General features: G+C 42.2%; 1 protein-coding gene across 9 annotated transcripts in view; it reads right to left on the bottom strand.

Moving 5' to 3' along the window:
- The window catches only part of GLI3 (GLI family zinc finger 3), a 305,459-nt gene that overhangs the window by 49,743 nt on the left and 232,758 nt on the right, over nucleotides 1-22,958 (bottom strand). The window lies entirely within an intron of this gene.

The raw sequence follows: 22,958 nt of genomic DNA, 5'->3' as shown, positions 1-22,958 counted from the left end.
CCCCATACCCTCTTAAAGTTTACACTGCACTGCAATTAAAACACTTGGAAAGAAACTACCAGCATGTTGGAACTGACAGATTCTTTGAGTTTAAACGCATCTATAGAGGCCAGCAGCTTTATAATATTTTATGAGTAGAGACAAAGCCCTTAATCCCAAGAGCCAAATTACAGGTCCGCAAAAGTCATGAGTGTGTTGGAATGAAGACTTCCTGTGAAGCTAGGGAGCTTTGAAAACAAAGTTAAAATGCTGGAGACTTAAGCCCTGTCTTCCTCTTTAATTATTCACTGCACTAACAAGACTCAGGTGGACACCATCATATACCTGCACTGTCCTGGTTATTTCTGTGACCTACACATAGGGATGGATGGTGCCTAAGGACCAAGAAGTCACCTCAGGAGAAGTACTTTAAACTTCCACTGGGCCCATGGAGCAAAGACAGAGCTAGCGTTTTGCATACGTGGCAGGAGGTAGCTGACACCTGGCTCTAGAAAAAGGCTGCTTGCTCACCATGGGCCTCCTTGTGTTTGTCACGAAATGCCATTCACCTAGGCTCTGGCTGAACTTGAAAAATCACTGACCAGGGTGGGAAAAGAGAATGTGGGATGAAGACAAGGACATTTATTTTACTACCACCCCAGTTTCCTGTTACATTTCTTTTTCTCCTTTTGGCTGCTTATCTCTAGTCTCCAAAGTCCAGGATCAGCTGCAGGGCTCCAGTTGGTGAGAAGAATTGAGGAAGGAAGGGGGGGAAGGAAAGGAGGATTAGGAAATTTTGGGGGGAGGAAGCAGATAATTCAAATCACTTTCTTCTTAAAGAGTTCTGACTTCAGCATGGCCAAAGGATGCTATAGTTCTTAGAACCAAATCTCATGCAAGCTTCCACCACAAAGAAATTAACTGCTTTACCACTTACATCTCAGTTGAATACGTCACCCCTCAAAAGAGAATAAAACGAGGTTTTTTTCTCATTTAAAAATTTTTTTGTTTTATATTGGAGCATAGTTGCTTAACAATGTTGTGTTAGCTTCAAATGTACAGCCAAGTGATTCAGTTATACATATATATGTATCTACTTTTTTCAAATTCTTTTTCCATTTAGGTTATTATATTTTATTAAGTGGAGTTCCTTATGGTATATAGTAAGTCCCTGTTGCTTCTCTATTTTAAATATGTGATGTGCTAAGTCTTCAGTCATGTCACACTCTTTGTGACCCCATGGACTGTAGCCCGCCAGGCTCCTCTGTCCATGGGATTCTTCAGGCAAGACTACTGGAGTTGATTGCTATGCCCTCCTACCAGGGTTCTTCCCCACCCAAGGATTGAACCCACATCTTTTACATCTCCTGCATTGGCAGGCAGGTTCTTTACTACTAGCACCACCGGGGAAGCCCTATTTTAAATACAGTATTGTATATATATCAATTCCATAACAAATTTAATATGTTAAGCAGAGAACAAGTTCTACACCAAAATACAGATTCCCTTGTACTTAAGAGAGTGTGTGAAGGACCAGAGCTCTAGCATAGCCTGGGGAGCCAGGCTCTCCTGTCCTCCAAAACCCCCGGTGGTGTGTGTGTGCACCAGGCTCTGGAGAGCCGGTGGGGACAGGGCACGTGCAGAGATTATCTGGGAGCTGGTTGGAATGCAGGCTCCCTAGGCTCTCTAGTACCCCACCAGATCCAGGGTGAGGGTCAGGACCCACGAAGGTGGGAAAAATTCTACCTAGTTTTGGAATTTTACCAGGGAAAGAAGGGAAGATGTAAAGTATCCAGGGAGATGAAATACAGGATATATCACAGATTCTCCCTTTCATGGAGGAACTGATGCTTTTGAATTTTGTGCTGAAGAAGACTCTTGAGAAGTCCTTCGGGCAGCAAGGAGATCAAAACAGTCAATCCTAAAGGAAATCAACCCTGAATATTCATTGGAAGGACTGATGCTGAAGCTGAAGCTCCAAAACCTCGGCCACCTGATGCGAAGAGTCGATTCATTGAAAAAGACCCTGATGCTGTGGAGAGACTGAGGGCAGGAGGAGAAGGGGGCAACAGAGGATGAGATGGCTGGATGGCATCATCCACTGAACGGACATGAGTTTGAGCAAACTCAGGGAGACAGTGAAGGACAGGGAAGCCTGGTGTGCTGCAGTCCATGGGGTCGCAAAGAGTCGGCCATGACTTAATGACTGAACAACAACAATCATAGATTCTAACCCCAGAAAGGCCCTGAGGGACCAGCAGAAGCCAAGATCATTGAGCAGGGCTGGCATAAAACTGGGCCAAGAAAGGCCCTCAGGGGCTGACGGAACCCTCCAGAGTGCTTCTCAAAGATGAAAACAAAATGTGCATGTCTGAACCAGCAAAGCATGCTGCTCAGTTTGACTACATAATTTTTTGAAAGCAAGATGCTCTTGATGGAGGAAGGGGTGCTCTGATTTCGACCTGGCACCAAGCATGCTCATCTCCCTGCAGATGACAGTCTGTGAGCTGGACCCTGGTCTGCTCCAGGCATCCACCTCCCCGACAGGAGTCAGAGAGGCCTGGATGGAGCCCAGCTTCCCTTCTGGACCACACTCTGGATCCTGGGATTCTGGAATTCCCTGGCTCAATGGACTCTGAGTCTAGTTTCTGTGCCAGGACAGAACTCTTCCTGGAGTCATCCCTGGGAAGACAAACCATGCCATCTGTCTGAGAACACGTCTCCCCGGACCAAGGACTACCTATCTGTGGGCTGGGGTGGGGCCTGGACTAATAGGTGGGGGTCTCCATGCATCTCCAGAGACAGAGTGGGGAGAAAATAGGGGCTGGGAGGCAATCATGCCTGGGCCCCCACATCCTGGTACAGGACTCAGAATTCTCTCTCCAGCTTGGCCTTCCCAGTCATTATGACGGCACGTTGTGTGTGTCTGCATGTGTTCTAAGTTGCTTCAGTTGTGTCCGACTCTTTGTGACCCTATGGACTGTAGCCTACCAGGCTCCTCTGTCCATGGGATTCTCCAGGCAAGAATATTAGAGTGGGTTGCAGGGTCCTCCTCCAGGGGATCTTCCAGACCCAGGAATTAAACCCGATTCTCACGTGTCCTGCATTGGCAGGCAAGTTCTTCACCATCAGAGCACGTGGGAGGCTCATGACAGCATAATAGGCCAGGTCAAAGTATAAAATAGTTTATTTAACAGTTTCTTAGTCTGACTTACAGCTGCTAAGAATTTAGCTGCACAGCATGTGGGTCCTCGTTTGTACTCCTGTAGATATCAGAGGGCAGACGAAAATGCCCCGACAGGGATTGGACCTCCAGATTTTGGCAGCCAGGGTCAGTTCGATTTATTCCCAAGCTGGAACACAGGAATCCAAAGCAAACAGGCATCCCTTCAAGTGGACCAGACAGATGGCTCCCAAGTTCCTCAGGGGAGACATTACTGATGCTTTCAGAACCCCTACAGGGGAAGGCCATGGAAACAAAGGTGGGTAAGTGCATTTCATGTTTTCTTAGTACTTTAGGTAAAGAATGGCTCATCTTGACTTGGTTCTTTTAACTCATTTCTCAGTTTCTTAAGGTTTTTCAAGCATTTCTGATGGCTAAAAGCACAGTGATGGGAATCCTGGAGATGTTCTGAGCTCAGCCTGGCACACCCTCAGAATGAAGGGGTCATCTTTATCTCATGATTCACAAAGAAAAGAAAATGAAGGACCAGTTAGCTGCTGAGGAACACTTCTTTTGCGAGGGGGCATGTCACAGGGCTTGTGGGATCTTTGTTCCCTGACCAGGGATTGAACCTGGGCCCTTGGCTGTGAAAACACCATCAGGGAATCCCCTACTGAGTAAGTTGACATCACTGCAGATGCCTCAGCTCTGCTCAGAACACAGATGATGGGTGAAATGAATCATCAACACAATCAGGCTCAGAAAGGAAATTAAAAAAGAAAAGGAAAAGAGGAAAAAAAAAAAAAGAAAGAAAAGCAAAATCCAGCAAGAGCTGTTTGTTGCTATACAACAGAAAGGATGAGAAAGAACAGAATATTAACAAAGTGTGTTATATACTCTCTTGTGTATTTACAATAAACACAGACAAGATTGTGACTTATTCTGATAAGGACTGCAGTCTGGAAAAAAAAAAAGGATGCCAACACTGAATGATCAGACTAAGTTTTATATCTTTCACATTGCAAAAGACTCAGGCCATGTGCCTACAGTCTAAACCCAAAGGGAATTGAGGTGTTTGTTGAGGGAAAAATATTCTTTTTCTAGTATTCAAAAAACATTTGATTATTTGCCTGTCAATGGCCTTAGCACTTACACTTTTATCTGACAGTATCTCAGAAAAAAATTTTTGGTGACCTACAGTAAGAACAGAAGACAGACTTCTAAAGAAAATTCTAAGGGAAATGTTCATAAATAGTAACAACAGCAGGACTAGTCATACTAAAACACAATGAGAAAAAGTCCAGAACATTTTGGGTTAGATAGTCCTGGAATACGAGGGAACTCTCTGGCCTGATGACTCCCCAAATTCTTATTCTGAGTTATGTGAGGAATTCTGAGGTTTGGCTCTCAAGTGGTTTGCCCATGTAATTCATTTTTACTAGTTAATATGTTTTATAACAAAAATTTTTAATTAAGGAAAGGAAAAGCTGGGACTAAACAGAGGAAAGAGTGTTAGAACTGTCCAAAAGCAGACGATTTCATTCATTCTTCTTAAGAATGAATGCCAGCCTAGTCCTCCCCTGGACATAGCATGTGACTGGCTTCAAGAAAAAGTAACAGGCTTCAAGAAAGGTCTGAAAAATAAAACAATTTCTCTCAAGTTTTAGAGGGACTAAGAATTCATCTAATCAGGAACCCAAGGAAGCTCTCATTACCTCATTAACACCTCACACCCACTGGTGTCTAATTTAAATACCTAAGGCGAGCTGCAGTCCATAAGGTCGCAAAGAGTCTGATACGACTGAGTGACTGAACTGAACTGAACTGAAGGTTGGGTTCTCCTTCTTACAGTAGCCTTTTGGCCAGCTCTTGCTGTCAAATTAATTCTCCTTATATTGAGCCTAAATCTGTTTCCCTACAGTTTCCGTGCATTGGGAAAAAATCAGATCTACCTTCCACAGGACAATGACCCACCCACAAATAGTTGAAGGCGGTCATCATACCCTGAGCTGTCTCTGCCCACCTGAAACCCCCATATCTCTCTTCACTGGTTCTATCAAACACTATCAACGAGGCACGTTTGAAGAATCTATTTCTGCTTGATCCCATCAGTATATCTTTAGAAACCAAAGTGCTGAGCTAAGCGGTATCTTCCTGAAACAACGAGAGCATGATTCTAATAGAGTGTACTTCCATTTCTGTAGTTGAGAATCCCATGAGCTAGTTTTGGCAGCAAATCTCTAGTGTCTAGTAAAAGTGAATTTATAGTTCATTAAAGGTTCTATGTTATTATCATCATTTTTAATCTCCTTGGGGTGATTGTAGGGTTTTGACTTTTCAGGATCTTTGAGGACCTTGATTCAGTCATTAACTGGATTCGAAAATTCCTCATAAACAACTTTGATGATAATTGCACTCTATGACTTTGCTGGAAACAAACAAACATCAAATTGTTAAGCAAAACGGGGCCGGGGAAGTGGGGGGGGGGTCAAGCCCAGCAGCCTGCTTCTAGAAGCAGCTCCCCGCTCATGTCCAACCACGCCTCATCACCCACCCAATGACTACATCTCCTAACTGCTGTTTAGCGCAACCATCACTCTCTGTCTTGGCCAAAAGTGCTTATTAAATATTTTGCTGAGGTCCCAACATATATTTACTACATTTTCATGGCCAATCAGTCTAACAAAATTGCCAAAGAAAATATCAGCCCAGTCCAGCGTGATGTTTTTCTTGGTGAGCCCCGAGGGTCCCAGTGATTACTATTTTATCTTGTGATAAAACAACAACCTTTTAACAAGATAGTTTCCTCTAGAGTTGACTTGACTTTCTCCACCTGTCATTTTCAGAATTCATTCTTTTGCCCCCTTGGAAGGTGCACAATGTTATCACCATCTTCAATTTCCCAGCCCTTATCCATTTTTTTCTGTCTGCTCAAAACTTTCTGATGTTGTTTCATGGTTCCATGTGTAAGGAACCTCAGTCCCCTGACACTGGATAAGCCTATCTGCTCGAGAGATTTTGTCACTCAACTGGCTTTGAATCTCCTTTGCCAATGGTGATCTTAATCCCTTTTCAGCTGGACAGGCATTTGTCTTCCTTTTCCTGCTGTCTGCACCCCCAGTGAATGGGCCACAAAGAGTCAGTACACAGTCTGAATGTGTACATACAGGCTGGATGTTAATTTTATTTTTTTTGTTGTTTTTGGACATTAATTTTATAATTGCTTCTAAATGTAGAATCTTAAAAACAACCTAACCCATTACCTACATTTTTTTAAACCAAGTTCAGAGTATAGTGAAGTCTAGAAAGGCAAAGAAACTTATCTAAGGCCACTAAACTGGTCAGTGTGTGACTCTGCTACAAATTAATTACACACAAATACAAATTCTCTTGTTGTAAAGGGTTGCTTGGCACATATAATGACAGTTTGGCCTTTAGACTTCTTAGCTCTTAAATGTATGCATTCTACCATCCCCAACTTCACTCACCTCACCTCTGCCCTCAGCACACAGTCTCTCTCTGTCTCTGTCTGTCTCCATCTCCGTCTGTCAGTCTTTGTTTTACTCTTGCAAGGGGAAAATTACCCTCCCCCAACACACACATATTTACTGCAAGTTGAATATCTCTGAAAGTAGATATAACTCATCATCACAAACACCAGACTCCTTTAATTCAAACAGAGGTGAAAGTCAGATTTCCATCTAGGGCTGATCATCTTGACTCAAGATAAAACTCATGCACTCATCCAAAACATACATTTGTCTTTTGCTTGAGAGAGAATATGTGAAATTGATTATATTAAACTTTGGGCTGGAAACAGCACTGGAAGGAGGCAGAACATTTGGAACTTGAAACCCTGAGCTCTGGGTCAGCACTCCCACCCTGCACGTCTGCGGTTATTTACTACTTCTGCTTTAAGCTGTAGCCTTCCACATGGAGATACTCAAGGATGAGACTTTTCAGGGTGGAGACAGCCAGCAAGACAGCCCCTTGGCATGGTACCAAGGCACATTACCAGCTACAGACACACAGCTCAGACCTTACATCTGAACTTCCTAAAGGGCTGGATAAAGAGTATGAGGCTCTGGATGGGAGCTCCTGCCAGGGAGTTGGGGGTCACCCAAAAAAGCCATTCTGACTGAGCAACCACAGCTTCTCCAAAAAACAAGCAACAACTATGCAGAATATAGATCCTGATGGAATTCTTTGGTAAAGTTAGACTATAAGTCACACGTACAAATGGTGGAAAGAAAGTGCATACATGTAGACAGGTAAGAGGGATACTCTGGTGGCTCAGCAGTAAAGAATTTGCTTGTAGTGCAAGAGGCGCTAGAGATGTGGGTTCAGTCCCTGGGTGGGGAAGATCCCCTGTAGGAGGAAATGGCAACCCACTCCAGTATTCTTGCCTGGAGAATCCCATGGACAGAGGAGTCTGGAGGGCTATGGTCCATGGGGTCGCAAAGAGTTGAATACGACTAAAGCAACTGAGCACGTACATACTGGCCTGCCTCCAGTACAGTGGCTGGGGAGGCAGGTTGAGGACCTCAAAGGGCTTCTGGGAAAGGGGAGGCACATTCCTTAGAACTCATGGTTTAGACATGACGCAGGGAAGGGAAAGCAAAATAGCTCATTTCCTAGCTTGCTCTTTTCTTTGTGTTCATTTGAATGATCATGCCCTTGGGACCAGGAACTGAAGGTACATCAGTGACTCAGATTAGGCCCATCCTCCAGAGCTTCCAGAGCTAGGCTCCTCTGTCCATGGAATTTTCCAGGCAAGAATGCTGGAGTGGGTTGCCATTTCCTTCTCCAGGGAATCTTCCTGACCCAGGGATTGAAACCACGTCTCTTGTGTCTCCTGCCTTGGCAGGTGAATTCTTTACCACTGCACCATCTGGGAAGCCAACATCCAGCTACGGCCCCACAAATGAGCTACTGTGAGAGGATTATGTCCATTTTCCCTGAACAGAATCTCATCTGAATCACCATTTAAATATAAAATTTGGTCAACCTCTCAATCTATTTTCTTTGTCCAAGCCCACATGACTTCATACTGTGAATATTTAGTCTATGCATTTGTCCAAAACAGTCACACCACTTTTGGGGGAAAAGTGGTGATAGTAGATATATGGACCTATTTTCTGAGGATGCTCATGTGCCCACAGAGGGCAGAGCTATCAGGCGCTCTGTTGAGAAGCACCCAGACAGCCATGGAGTCCACAGCCCATGGAGGGTAAGCAGAGTATGAACGGAGGGGAGGTGCTGGGGGGCCAGAATGACAAGTACTTCCAAGGGGCTAATAGGGTTAGCAGTAAGACACCCTAGGAAGGCAGAACTGTACAAGAGAGCTTAAAACCTGCTGTAGGTTTGGCCAGTTCTCATAAAATTAAACATAGAATTATAAATTAAACATAGAATTACCATATGACTGAGCAATCTCACCCCAAGAATTAAACCCTAAAGACCTGAAAATAAATGTTGAAACAAGAAACGAGCGCTCATAAAAACACAATAGTCAACAGGTGGAAGACATCCAAACTGTTTCCACAGATAAAAGGATAAACAAAATGTCATATAATCAGACAATGGAACTTGATTTGGTGATAAAAAGGAAGGGAGCACTGACACATGCTATAGAATGGATGAACACTGCTAAGTGGAAAAACCAAGACACAAAAGATCATACATGGTTTCTTTTATACAAAATGTTCAGAATAGGCAAATAATCCATAGATACAGAAAGCAGATTAGTGGTTTTCAGGGGCTGTGAAGGAAGAAGAGCTGTGATTGCTTAATGGGTATAGTTTCCTTTTGGAATGAGGAAAATATTCTGGACCGAGGTTGTGTAATGGCTGCATAAAATTGTGAATGATCTAAATGATACTTTGAACACTTTAAAATGGTCAAAATGAGTATGCCCTCTCTCACCACTTTTATTCAATACACTGGAAGTCCTAGCCAAAGAAATTAGGCAAGAAATAAAGGGTGATGAAATTGGAAGAAATGAAGGAAATTATGTCTATTTATAGATGAAATGATTTTATGTATAGAAAACCTTAAGATTCCACCCATAAAACTGTTAGGACTAATAAAAAAGTTTAGCAAAGTTTCAGGAAACAAAATTAACATACAAAATCAGTGTTTTACACATTAACAATTAGCCATCTGAAAGAGAAAGTTAAAAAGCAATTTCATTTACAATAGCATCAAAAATAAATTTAAGGCAGTTACAGGAGGAACTTAAAGATCTGTATACTGAAATCTATAAGATATTAATATTGATGAAAAAAATTAAAGAAGACAAATAAATGGAAAGATAGTCTATATTCTTGTATTGGAAGAATTAGTACTGATAAAACACACATAGTACCCAAAGTGATCTACAGATTCAATGCAATCCCTATCAAAATTCCAATGGCATTTTCCACAGAAATAGGAAAAGGACTTGAAATGGATTAAAGACACCAAACTATAAAGCTCCTTGAAGTAAACACAGGGAAAAAGCTTCTTAACATTGGCCTTGGCAACCATGTTTTGGATATGACACCAAAAGCACAGATAGCAAAAGTAAAAATGAGCAAGTGGGAGCACATCAAGCTAAAAAGCTCTGTACAGCAAAGGAAACAAAATGAAAAAGCATCTTCTGAGTGGGAGAAATTATCTGCAAACAATATATCTGATAAGGGATTAATATCCAAAATATCTAAGGAAGTCATCCAAGTTGATAGCAAAAAAAACCCCCAAATAGTCCAAATTAAAAAGATCTAAATAGACAGTTTTCCAAAGAAGATATACAAATGGCCAACAGGTATATTAAGAAGTGTTCAGCATCACTAATCATTGGGAAATGCAAATCAAAATCACAATGAGATATCACCTCACACCTGTTAGAATGGCTATTATCAAAAAGACAAGAGACAACTAAATGTTGGTGAGGATGTAGAGAAAAGAGAACCCTGGTGCTGAACAGGGAGAACAAGGAACTATTGGTGGAAATGTAAACCGGTACTGCCATCATGGACAATGGTAAGGCGTCGCCTCAAAAAAAAAAAAAAAAAAAGGAAATATTATTCAGGCATTAAAACAGAAAATTCAAATTCTGCCATTGTGACAAGATGGGTGAACCTGGAGGGCATTGCGCTACGTGAAATAAATCAACAGAGAAAGGCAAAGACTGTATGGTGTCACTTATACGTGTAATCTACAAAAACAAAAAGTAAAGTGAAACTCATAGAGACAGTATTAATCTTGTTGCCATGGTCTGTGGTCTCATCACAGCACTATAAAAGGTAATTGAGGTGACAGATGTGTTAATTAACTTGACTCTGTTAATCATTTTATACCATATGTATATCAAATTATCACATCATATGTTTTAAACATTCCTGGAGGAGGGCACCGCAAGCCACTGCAATATTCTTGCCTGGAGAATTCTATGGACAGAGGAGCCTGGTGGGCTATGGTCCATCGGGTCACAAAGAGCTGGACACAACTGAAGACTTAGCACGCACATATGCACACATGCTTTAAACATACACAATTTTATTCTTCCATCATCCCTCAGGAAAACTAGAAAAAATAAAGTGGTCAAATGATAAATTTTACATTATGTGTATTTTAACACTTTTTAAATTTTTTTTTAAAGAAAACCCTGCTGCCCCTCAGCGGATGAACTGCCCGGGCTCCCAACCAGAATGGTCCTTGCAGCCTCCTCACCCCTCTGGCTAGGCTGAACTGCGCATGCCCGTGCTCTCCTGCCTCTGAGCAGAAAGGCTAGTCCTAATGAGCTCAAGTGTCAGCGCACTATAAATTACAGCAAGGGGAAAAAAAGAAACAACTTGATGCATGGCTGAGGATCTAAAAGAGGAATGTCCACCATTGTTTGTGATTATGGATCACATCACAATCTAATAGCAATTTTTATTTAATCAATAATTTCCATGCTGAACAGACAGGCCTGTTACAGAGAATCGACAGGCAGGTACTGATAGCAAAAAGCCTCGTTATTAATCTTTCCTCTGCCGGCTTATCAGCCAAACTACTGTAAAAGGCACCACCAAGATGGATTTTAGAAAGCCACTTTTCTCCTTTTGCACCCCCTCCCCCTCTCTCCCTCTCCCATAACAGATCGTGTAATGGAGACTCTACATTTATTTGAGTCACCTGGGGCTTGAGCGGCATAAAAAGGCAGTTCATATTAAACAATTTCACAAATCGGGAGGACCTAGACCATCGCTCAGGGTTAGCCATTATAGGCTAATAAATCATACTTTCTCTTTGAGTTGTCAGTCGCCGAAAAGCTTTGTACAAACGTTGGCATCTGTAATTCCGTAAAGGCTTTTCATCTTGAAATAAGATGCTCTGGACTGATAACTAGAATAATCCCCTCTTGATCAAGAAAAAAAAAAAATCTGCATTTTAACAATTAAAGCTCCTGCCAGAAGCCAAATGACTCAGTACTGAGACTAGAGCGAAGTTATCTCCCCTGAACACCAGGAGAATACAGCCAGAACAGTGTTTTCTTTGCAGTTTGTTTGACTGCTTTATCTGGCCAGTAGGAACTGCACCATCTCTGGCCTACTTGTCCAGGAGAGGGAGGTGCAAACACTTTCACTGCCTCCGGGGAAGGATTCTGGGGGAAGACCTGCTCTTCCTGAGCCAAGATTCTCCTGCTTGTCCTGGAGAGAAATCTTGGCTTCTTGGGACGAACCACCCACACGTGCTCTTACATGAAGCTAACACCCAATAAACCACGCAGGTGAGATAGGGCTGGACCAGGTGTGTCAAGAGACCTCCCCACCCCCGAATCCTGCAAAGCAGACAGAAGAGGGCAGGTACAGTTTTCTTTTCCTGACTTGAAAGACACTTTCAGAACTTGAGATCATGTATACATTACTAGAAAATAAGGCAGAACAGAGAAACAAAACAAAGAAAACTGGTAGTGGTCACAATAAAACTATCACTTTCCAGGCAAGAGTACTGGAGTGGGTTGCCATTTCCTTCTCCAAAACTATCACTACTTGGGTGTTAAACTTTGACTAGCACCAAAGCAAGCATCTTCCAACAGTGATCAGAGATCACTCTCCCAACACACTGATCAATCTACTTTAAATAGAGATGACAGGATTTTGGGCGCTGTAAGTAATGAGCCTGGGTCACTCACAAAAGAGACAGGGGTTCCATGAGCCACCTCCCAGGTGCCCAGTTGGCAACTGGAAACTTCAAACTTCTCTCTGAACAACTTCTACAATGTCCATGTTAGCTGCAAAAACCCTGAAATATCTCTGAACTTTCCTCCCAAGTTTTAAAAAATAATTCCCAATTCAAAGTCTTGGTTCCAGCTCTGCCCCTACCCTACTCCTGTCTTCTTCAACACAGCTTTGCAAAATTCAGCCCTCATCTTTTCAAAGCTCATGCTGGCTCAAGCTTTCTTATCAGAAACATCAATTCTCTTTACTCCATTCTAGAATTGAAGTCAGACGGCTCATCTAGCAGTCAGGTCACCCATGAAATGTTGCTTCTCTGCTCCATAACCTTACTTCCCACTACCTTCTGCCTTCCAGACACACTCTGGTTCTATCGTAACTGTATTACTTACCATTCCTCAGTCCAAAAGCACAGAATGAATCATTTTGTAATTATACGTCAAGAAATGTCCATCCTTATATAAGCCACTCCTAGGTAAAATTCTCCCATACTTTCTGCACCCATTAATTCTTCCTGCTGTCTTTTCCACATGGAAGCTCCAGCTCCTCCCTAAAATGGTCTTTCCCTATTTAAATCCTCTTGCTTTTTCAAGATAATATTTCAAGCACCATTTCATCGGCGACCTGACTGCTAGATGAGCTGTCTGACTTCTATTCTAGACCTTTCTCTCAGTCCTTCTTCTGTCCCTTCACTTTACTTGCTTTCCCACTGCTCCATCTTCCCAATAGATGGCCCTGTCTCTTCCTGAATGGCCTGCCCTGTATGTTCTCCTAACTTAAAGGGATAGATTTAGAAAGATGAGTGTCTCAGGTTCCCAAAGCCAAGTCCATAAGTCTAACTTGCATGAAGCTTTTTTCTTCTCAATACTGTGCCTGAAATTTGTGTAGTGGCCACTACATGGCAAGGATGCGTTGTAGCTGGTAACAGCCTGCAGAGGTGAGGAGGCACAACCAAATTACCAACATATTTATATATTCTTTTCTTATTCCAATGAAAAATCTCAATCTCTCCATTCTTCAGTTAATTAGGCTTTTTCATTACTACTTCTGGGTTTTATTCTTCCTTATATTTGAATAATGCTTTAGAGTTTACAAAGTACTCCCATCATATGATCTCATTCTATCCTTACAAATAAAAAATAAAAGACTCTGAGGAAAATAAGATAGATATTACTATCTCCACTTTACTGATGATAAACTGAGGATTGAAGTTGTAGAGTGACTTAAAATCAGAAACAGTTTTTTGGTAGTGGGTACATCCTCAGTCTCCAAGTCCTATCTGACTCTTCGCAACCCTATGGACTATAGCCTGCCAGGTTCCTCTGCCCATGGGATTTCTCAGGCAAGAATACTGGAGTGGGTTGCCATTTCCTTCTCCAGGGGAACTTCTGGGGATAAAAAAAAGTAAACATCCAACATACCATCCAATACTCTCTCCATACCCCAGTCACTGATGAACGCTAGTTTTACTGGTAACTGGCGGGGGTCGGAGGTGAGGGTGGCTGAAGTTTAAGGCATTGGCCTAAACATAGTCTTTTAAGGATATGCCACTTACAGTTCTCTTCTCTTGCCAACATTAATCGTTCTAGAAATGAAAAAGAAAATCTATCTGTGGCAGTATTTAGCTAATCTCAGAAAAACGTAAATGTCTCTGAATCTTCAAAAACTCCTCACACTAGAAAATTGCTTTCTGTTCCTGGAGCTCTGTTTTATGTCAAAGTGGGAGCCTGATCTCCAACCCTGCTTGCCATGATCTCAGAAGCTGAAGTCTGAATGACTTCCTTCGGTCTGCAAGAAAAAAAAAATAGTGATGGAATTTCTCCACTAAGACAAAGGGCTTGGCTGGTTTGGGGACTTCCTGAGAACTACTGAGTGTGCCTAATTTTAGCAAATGTGGTTTTAAAATAAAATTCTGCCAATTTATGCACAACACACAACATATACCACATACGTGCACACACATGAATGCATATACATGCACATACAATATATATATATAAATGTAATATATAATGTCAATAAATATTATATATATGTAATACAAATATAATAGCCTTTTGCTGGAGACTATTTAATGAGGTTATCTTTTATTTTTAATCTGAACATCCTAAAGCAGGGGTCCCCAACCTGTTAGGAACCAGGCTGCACAGCAGGAGGTGAATGGTGGGCAAGCAAGAGAAGCTTTGCTTGCTGCTCCCCATTGCTCGCATTACCACCTGAGCCGTCCCCTGCTCCCCAGTCTGTGTTTTCCACGAAACTTGTCTTTGGTACCAAAAAGGTTGGGAACCACTGTCCTAAAATCCATTTAAACAGAAGAAAATTTATCTTTAATCGCAAATATACTTTTTTGTTTTGCTGTTTTCCTTTCTTCCCACACTGCAAGAAGAAAGATTAGGGCAGTAGAGGGGTGATTCTCCCACTCCCGGGGAACATTTGACAATGTCTGGAGACATTTTTGGTTGTCTCCATGGGGGATGGGCGCTCCTCACATCTAGTGGGCAGAGGTCAGCAATGCTGTGAACATTCCTCCAAGGAACAAGAGAGCCCTCACCACAAAGAGCCCTCTGCCCCCAGAGAGTTGAGACGTGCTCAAGTTGAGAAGCCTCGATTTAGGGCAACCATAAAGGAGAATTTTCAGAAGGATGTCAGCCCAGATGAACACATAACAGGATGAGGCTGTGAATCTCAACACAGAGCAAGCAAGTCCAACGAGGGATCTGGAGTACGAGGAAGGGACCCACTTCTCCAGCCCTTCTCTCCTAGGCTTCATGAACTGGAGCCCCAGTCAGTATCTTTATGCAATTATTCATTTCATGATGATATGCCAATGTAAACACTGCCCAATACCAGCCTAAACCATGTTTTTATAGGCAATGTGTACCCACTTAGCAGCCAGTAAATATCTTCACACTTCACTTTGGTGGTATGGAGAATCACTAACATTTTATTGAGTCTAATTTTAAGCTAATTCCCCCAACTGTTTTATGAAGTAAATACTATTATTATTCTTGTTTCACAGAGAAGGAGTGTAGCATGGCTAGAGTGGAGAGCAGGCTTCGAAGCCAGGCCTGTCAGCTTTGAACACAATGTACTGTAGCAGAAAAGTGGTCAGCCAACAGATACAGTGCTGTTTCTTCTTACAAAATCACCACCATCATCCTCGTCACCATCCTCCTCCTCCCCATCACCATGATCACCAGCATCTTCACCACCATCATCACCATGATCACCATATCTCAAAAGCTGACCTCCACATATGGTCTGCTTTATGTTGACCTTAACTGTATTTCCTAAATTTCCCAGAAGCATTTCAAGATATCCTTATACCCTTAATCCTCTTCTGAGACCCTAGAATCACAACAACACGCTACGGCTTCATTATGTCTAACCTTACAATGTTTACTATGCTTTTATGTTCCCTTGTCTCCCCCTCCCAATGAGAAGGACCATTCCAGGAAGGTTCAGCCCAAGTCCTGCTGGCAATGTGCCCACCACAAAGCTGGGGCAGTGGGCAGCAAGAAGGCTGTGCCCAGGCCCTCTACTTGAGCTGCTGTTTGTCAGCTTATGCTTTTTCTGACAAATAAGAAGATTCATGATTTCAGCAAAATCTGCAGGTAAACTTTAGCAAGGTAGGCAGCCCAGCCCAAAGTGACATCATCTTTTCCTGTGTAAACTGAGTCCACACACAGAATCCCAGGGGACCAATTACTGGCAGAATCCAGAATCTCACCTAAAGTATCATTCAGAACTGGTCAAAAAGCTTTCGATAGGAAAATCCTTCCCAAATGGCAGAAACACTTATCTGGATAAAGGTTTTGATGAGCTATTTCAGGAGGTATAAAATGGCTGGACAAATTTAAGAAAGCGACTAAGAAATTACTTGATACCAGTTACATCTTATTCAAAATATGGATTTGCTATTCTTCATTCGTGGCTTAAGGCACATTAGTAAAGGGGAAACTTTAATAATTCAATAATTACTCAAGTAATTAATATACCACCCTTAGAAAAATTAACTACAATTATTCTGGAGGGGACTTAATCTCCAGAGATGGCAAAGACCCTGGGAAACAGATGGTGAGTACCTGCTTCCTGTGAAACCTCATCCAAGGCAGGCTATACATCCTGACCCCCTACCTCCCCAACTCAATGTGGTGGGGAGAGCAGCTCAGCACCCCAGGAAGATTCGGGAGAGCACAGCTCAGGACCACAGGTGGCTGCCAGCCAGGAAGTTGGTATCGGAAGTGAAATCTGTCTGCCATCCTTATTTTAAGGACTATCCAATCTGAATCCTTCATTTGCTTTTACCAAAACAACCGCGGTTGGGAGAGGTGAACTATCTCAGGAAGTCCCATCCGTCAGATTCACACTGGAGGAAGAGAATGGGGTCTCTGGCTTCAGGCAAGTGCACATCTCAGCTCAGGAACAATGAATATAAAATAAGCCTTAGAGCTAGTATGCGGAAGCCACAAAACCCAGTGGCACCACCCCTCCCCCCTCCCCCATGCCATCCTGCAAAACACACGTACATAAAACAAAGAGACGTGTAACCTCTTTGAGACCCTCTGTCTGCTTCTCATTAGGGCTGCTGCATGTGATCTCTGTTTGGCCTTGGACATGGGGGACAGCACTTATTTTCACGGCTGTTTCACAGTATGATAAGTGAGAAAATAACGTTCTAAGGGGTCAAATGGTTTCAGGGAGGTCACCTCAAGGGTCAGGGCAGAGATGGGGCTGCCACTCAGAACTCCGCTGGCCCCAGGAGGCTCTCACTGGTGGACCACACAGCCCTCCATGCCCCCTACTCGGTATAATCTCCTGAGTGTCTTTATGGGAACAATTTCTGCAGGTGCAATTTAGGCAGTAACTCTAAAAAGAATGTGACCCTTGGGGCATGATTGTCGAAGGATGACTTTGAAGTTGGTAGCTCTTCGTCTACATTTTCCATGCAGTATTTCCAAATAATTAGAGTAACTAAATTAACTAGCAACTCCATGTAGAGAAAATAAGATCAAAATCTTCACTCGTTCATTTGAGGTTTTATGTGCACACAAAACTAATTTCTGCCTCTTATCAGAGACCCTGATCACATCCTAAATTCAATTTTCTCTTAGGTAAAGATATACAATGCAACTTTAGCAAAGGGATCAAAATTAGCTGGAAAATATTTAAAATGCAAATTTGGGAACATGGTATTAATATGAAAATAATGTCTTCACCACATCGTAACTCTTCCTGGCGTTTCTACAGATGCATCAATTCTTTACAGATTAGATATGCTTCCTTTATATCTACATCTCTATGATAGTAAGAAGAAAGTCTTGCATTTTCATGCTGCTGATGTATAGAATTTGTGTTCCAATGGCAGCAAAGGTGATTATAGCTGTTTTCTTCTGATAAAGAAAACTTCAGCAAGCTTTTAAAGATCAAAATTTGCAGCATATGAAAGCATTTAAAATCCAAGTAGGTGGCTAATCATTGTACAAAACGGTGCATTTTTGACACCATGCTTAAAAGATACAAATGAAGGAGTGTAGTGACTTACATGCCACCCAGATGAAGCTAGGGGCTAATACAAACACCTCTCACATTCTCTGCTGTTCGATCTTACAGGCAGGAGACAGAAGCCCCACGGTGTAACTGCCAAGGCTCTCCCTGCAGGGTTATTCTGCTGGGGATCAGCGTGGGGAATGAAGCTGTTAAAAAATAATTTGATCTTTTTAAGGCCTTTGGACAAATATTATATGTGTTATTCTTTAAAGGGAAAAGAGCTGGTTGGAGGGGTGAAATAGAAGTTAAGGGAAAGGTGGGGATAGAGCAAACAGGTGGGCTTTGGTTCTGATGATTGCACTGTCTCTATTCTTCTGGATTCCACCAGTGGTATTTTCAAGCATAACTAGATGCCTGGCAGTGGGGACACACACCAAGGTCCACGTTCTTCGTTCTTCACATATATTCCCTTTCCTTCTTTTTAAAAAGCCTCTCAAAACATCAGTGGTACACACAACGCCATTCAGAAGCAAACAACCTGAGACTAACTTAGGCGGCAGACAATGCATGTAACAATCCAATCAATGGATATATTTCCATTGTTCAAGGGCCAAAGATGGAACTGTCTTCCAGGACAGAATTAATACAAGGGAAATGGGTTTTAGGAAGTTTTGGAAGCCTCTCTCATCTCTTCGAGAAGCCAGGCCAGCAGATAGAATTTGAGTTGTTTTACACAGTAAAAAAAAACTAAAACAAACCAAACCAAAACAAAAACCACATGCTGTGAACCAATATTCTACAACTTTCAGAAACATGTAAGATTAATGTATTTTGGAATATATAATGTACGACAGCAAAAAAAGAATTAATTCATCTGAGATTAAAGGGGAAGTGTGGACTTCTCAAATTATTTTGAGATGTTAGAATATGTGCCTTCACATGTCAAGGTAAGAGAAAATGCTGGCATCTTGACAAATCATTAGTAAATTCTGTCTTAATCAAAAGTACTCTAAATTAATTTTTGTACTCTATGTCCTTCTTACTCTGTTCTTCCTATTTTAACTAAAGGAACAAGTACACCAAAAACCAGCTAACAAAAAAATACATCTATCTTCTTAGCTTCTGGGCACAGAAGTAAATTTATGACAAATTTAATACTAGCTGGAGAGTCATGAAGCCCAATTATAATTATCTTGCTGAGAAGAGAAATTAATTAAACATCCCAGTGATAAAGACCTCACAGCAAACCTGGAATCAACACACCACGGGAGAAGGACAGGGGCTTGAAATAAAGGAGAAGAGAAGGCAAAGGTAATATTTAGCTCATCTTTTTGGACAGTAATGGACCAGAGTCATCTTTTCAAGAGAACATGGAGTGCAGTACATTGCAAACGGGACTACCTGGTGGGCAAAGTCGGCTGCATCCCTATTTCTCCTCTTCAACTCTGTGATTTGCTAATGTGAAACACATGTCTCCCTTCTGCACCAAGTTCAAATGACTCTGGAATTCCAACCGTGCAGCTCAGCGACTGAACCAGAACAAGGGGAGAACTTGTCAGGATTTAAGAGCTTTCAGCAAAGCCCTTCAATTGCAGCCAGCACCCTATTCCACGGGAGGATATCAATTATAGATAGTGACTTGCTTTCGCAGGCAGTCGGGACTGTCAGACACTAGATAGACAACCATGAAGAATCATGAATCTTTCTATTAACTGTAAGAGGGGGAAAAAGAATGGGTCATGGCTATAAATAAGGCAGGGCATCAGAATGGTTTAACACCTTGCCTCTTGGTTGTCGGTAGCATGAAAATTCAACTAATTCACAAAATGTCCTCTCTCCAAGGAGAGTTGCAGGAACTCACACAGTTCATACTTCCTTCTGCCCCTATAAAACTGGTTCTGCCACTGGTTTTTGGTCCGGCTGCCACCCAAGTAATTAGGTGGACTTGAACTAGCTATTCATTCCATTGGCAAAAAAATAATACACCAGGCCACTGCTGAAGCTATCAGATTCACCATGAGCAGGAAGGCACTTATTATGTCTGTCATGCGAAAGAAAATCAATTTGAACATACAAGTTTGGAATTTCCGGACGTCAGATAACAAGTAAAAAGGTATGGAATAAGTGGTATAAACCAGCATCCTTATTTATGTTTTTGTAAGTTAAAAATGTTAATTTCACTTAGCTAAGTTTACTGAACTCATAATTAATCTCAGACTTAAACTAATATCACAAAGTGAAGTCTCCTAATCCTGACACAAATTTCTTCTTGCAGATTTGAAATTAAAAAATGTCACTGCATGTGTCATTCATTCCCTAATTTTTATAATAAAACAGACAACGTGGTGGCCGTTTAGTTGATTGGTGAAGCAGCCTTGCCTTAAAGCTACTCAGAACTCTCTGTTAAAGCATCTTTCCTACCTAAAACCTTGTGTCACTGAGATTAGATAGAAGTATCTGTGATATCCACTGTCTTTTAAAAACTTTCCTGTGACATAGAAGGCATGGAGAATATGCAGGTATCACCACAACCCAAAAATGTTACATTAAAACCGGCCTCTAATGAAGAACATGATTCCTTTTAAATGCAGACTTAGAATACACTCCTATTGCCTTCCCCATTTGATAACAACTGGACCAAAATCAGGGCAGACCTTGGAAAAATGACTTGTCCACAGAGAAGGCACCATGAGACTGAGTCCTCCCTCAGAAGGACGTTTTAAAAGGCAAGCAGCACTGCCAACATCTCGTTTATGACGACAGGTTTTGTACAAATAGTTCTTCCCAAGTACGCTGTTCACTCACTCTACCACTGAGGGTATTCTTGGCCTCTTCCCCTCTTAGGGATTATTTCCCCACATTAAAAGAAAAATTCCAAACTTTTTTTTCCTCTTTAGTGTTACAATGTCTGTGGTTTCCATTAAAAGTCAGCAAGAATAAAAGGCCATTAAGTCAGGCTTGGCTTAAAAATAACACTTGCATCAAATTAAAGAGCAGGAATCAAATTAAGTTCATGGAAAAATCTGGAAATATACCCTAATTAAAAACATTTGACTTTTTAGTTTCTTGCTGGCTTGGATAAATCTAGAATTCTCTCTATACTATTACAAGGAGACATAATTTAAAAAGAAATGGGGAGGAGGGGCCTGGATGTCATGTTAGACTCTCAAAATGTTCTGTATATGATGGGCCTTAAAACCTGACAAACCATGTATTTGACCCTATAATGTAACTGCTGATAGCTCAGTTGGTAAAGAATCCGCCTGCAATGCAGGAGACCCTGGTTTGATTCCTGGGTCGGGAAGATCCCCTGGAGAAGGGAAAGGCTACCCACTTCAGTATTCTGGCCTGGAGAATTCCGTGGACTATATCATCCATGGGGTCGCAAAGAGTCGGACATGACTGAACACTTTCAAAAATAATAATAATAATGTAACTGCAGCATGTGCATATATTAGCAGATGGGCCAGGGTACCGAAGACACTCTTCAAAAGCCCAAGCAATTGCCATATATACATCACTATGCATAAAACAGATATAATGAGAACCTACTGTTTAGCACAGGGAACTCTACTTAGTGCTCTGTGCTGACCTAAATGGAAAGGACATCCAAAAAAGAGGAGATATATGTATTCATATAGCTGATTCAGCAGAAACTGATGCAATATTGTAAAGCAACTATACTTCCCCCCCCCCCCAAAAAAAGCCCACGCATGCAGCATATGAAACATGGAGGGTGTGTCAGGAATTGTATAATCTTAGTGTTTAAACGTGGAGGAGGCAATGGCATCCCACTCCAGTACTCTCACCTGGAAAATCCCTTGGACAAAGGAGCCTGGTAGGCTGCAGTCTACAGGGTCGATAAGGGTCAGACACGACTGAGCGACTTCGCTTTCACTTTTCACTTTCATGCATTGGAGAAGGAAATGGCAACCCACTCCAGTGTTCTTGCCTGGAGAATCCCAGGGACGGCGGAGCCTGGTGGGCTGCCGTCTATGGGGTCGCACAGTCGGACCCGACTGAAGCAATTTAGCAGCAGCAACAGTGTTTCAACGGGTTTCCCAAGTGGTGCAGTGGTAAAGAATCCGCCTGCCAAAGCAGGAGATGCAAGGGACATGGATTCAATCCCTGAGTTTGGAAGATCCCCTGGAGTAGGAAATGGCAACCCACTTTAGTATTCTTGCCTGGAAAATTCCACGGACAGAGGGGCCTGGTGGGCTGCAGCCCACAGAGTCACAGAGTTGGACATGACTGAGCTGAGTGACTGAACACAGTACCTCACACACAGCACAGTGTTTAAATGGAGGAGAGTTATCAAGTGATAGGAATCGTCTAAAAAATACAAAGTGTAAAAGCGAAGAGAATGGAGTGGGTATGTGTATGGGGTGTCTGAGTGACAGGGGAAGGGGGAGGAGGGGATCCCAAAGAAAGCTACCCCATCAGATTTTCTGTCGTATTTAAAGCTTACAAAAGGGTTCCGCATAGCAAACCATCCTTAATGCCTTAATGCAGCCCTGTGCTTTGACATCATTTCATCCCTGATTATCTAAATGCTCTTCCATCTCAGCTACTCCTGGTCCCATTTGCCAGGGAGACTCCACTGGTCTGAGAAAGTACCAAACAAAGATGAAGCACCAGCTGAGGAAACAGGGCTAATCAAGTATGTGTGCATATGTGTGTGTGTCGGGTGGGGGTGGTGGTAGGGTGTCCTGCATTTTCTGAAATAACAGGCAGGGGAGTGAGGCAGAGACTTCTGAATCTGGTGTGGGAAGAGAAGGTGAGGTTCTCAATCTGGCCACGTTACAGTTTCCAAAACAGGCATCACTAAACACATTTTAAAATACATATCACTCTTTCTAATAATTATGGGGCCTGCAAGAATTAGCTTCAAGCCAAGAAACTGTGTTGATGGCTTATCCTGAACCACGCCCCACTTCTCATAGAGAATGCTAAATGCTGCCTAAAATAATGGGAGAGTCCTGAGGTGGTGAGGGTGGGGGACAGTAAGGCAGAAAGGAAAAAAGAAATTCCCCCACATCTCTGATTTTTTTTTTTTTTTTGTATTGTTACTGGGACTTGGTTGAAATCAAACTTGGTTAAAAGGTTAATAATAATTCATGTCC

This window comes from Cervus elaphus, chromosome 18, assembly GCF_910594005.1.
Source record: "Cervus elaphus chromosome 18, mCerEla1.1, whole genome shotgun sequence".
Taxonomy (NCBI): domain Eukaryota; kingdom Metazoa; phylum Chordata; class Mammalia; order Artiodactyla; family Cervidae; genus Cervus; species Cervus elaphus.
This window is presented reverse-complemented; position numbering and strand designations above follow the sequence as displayed.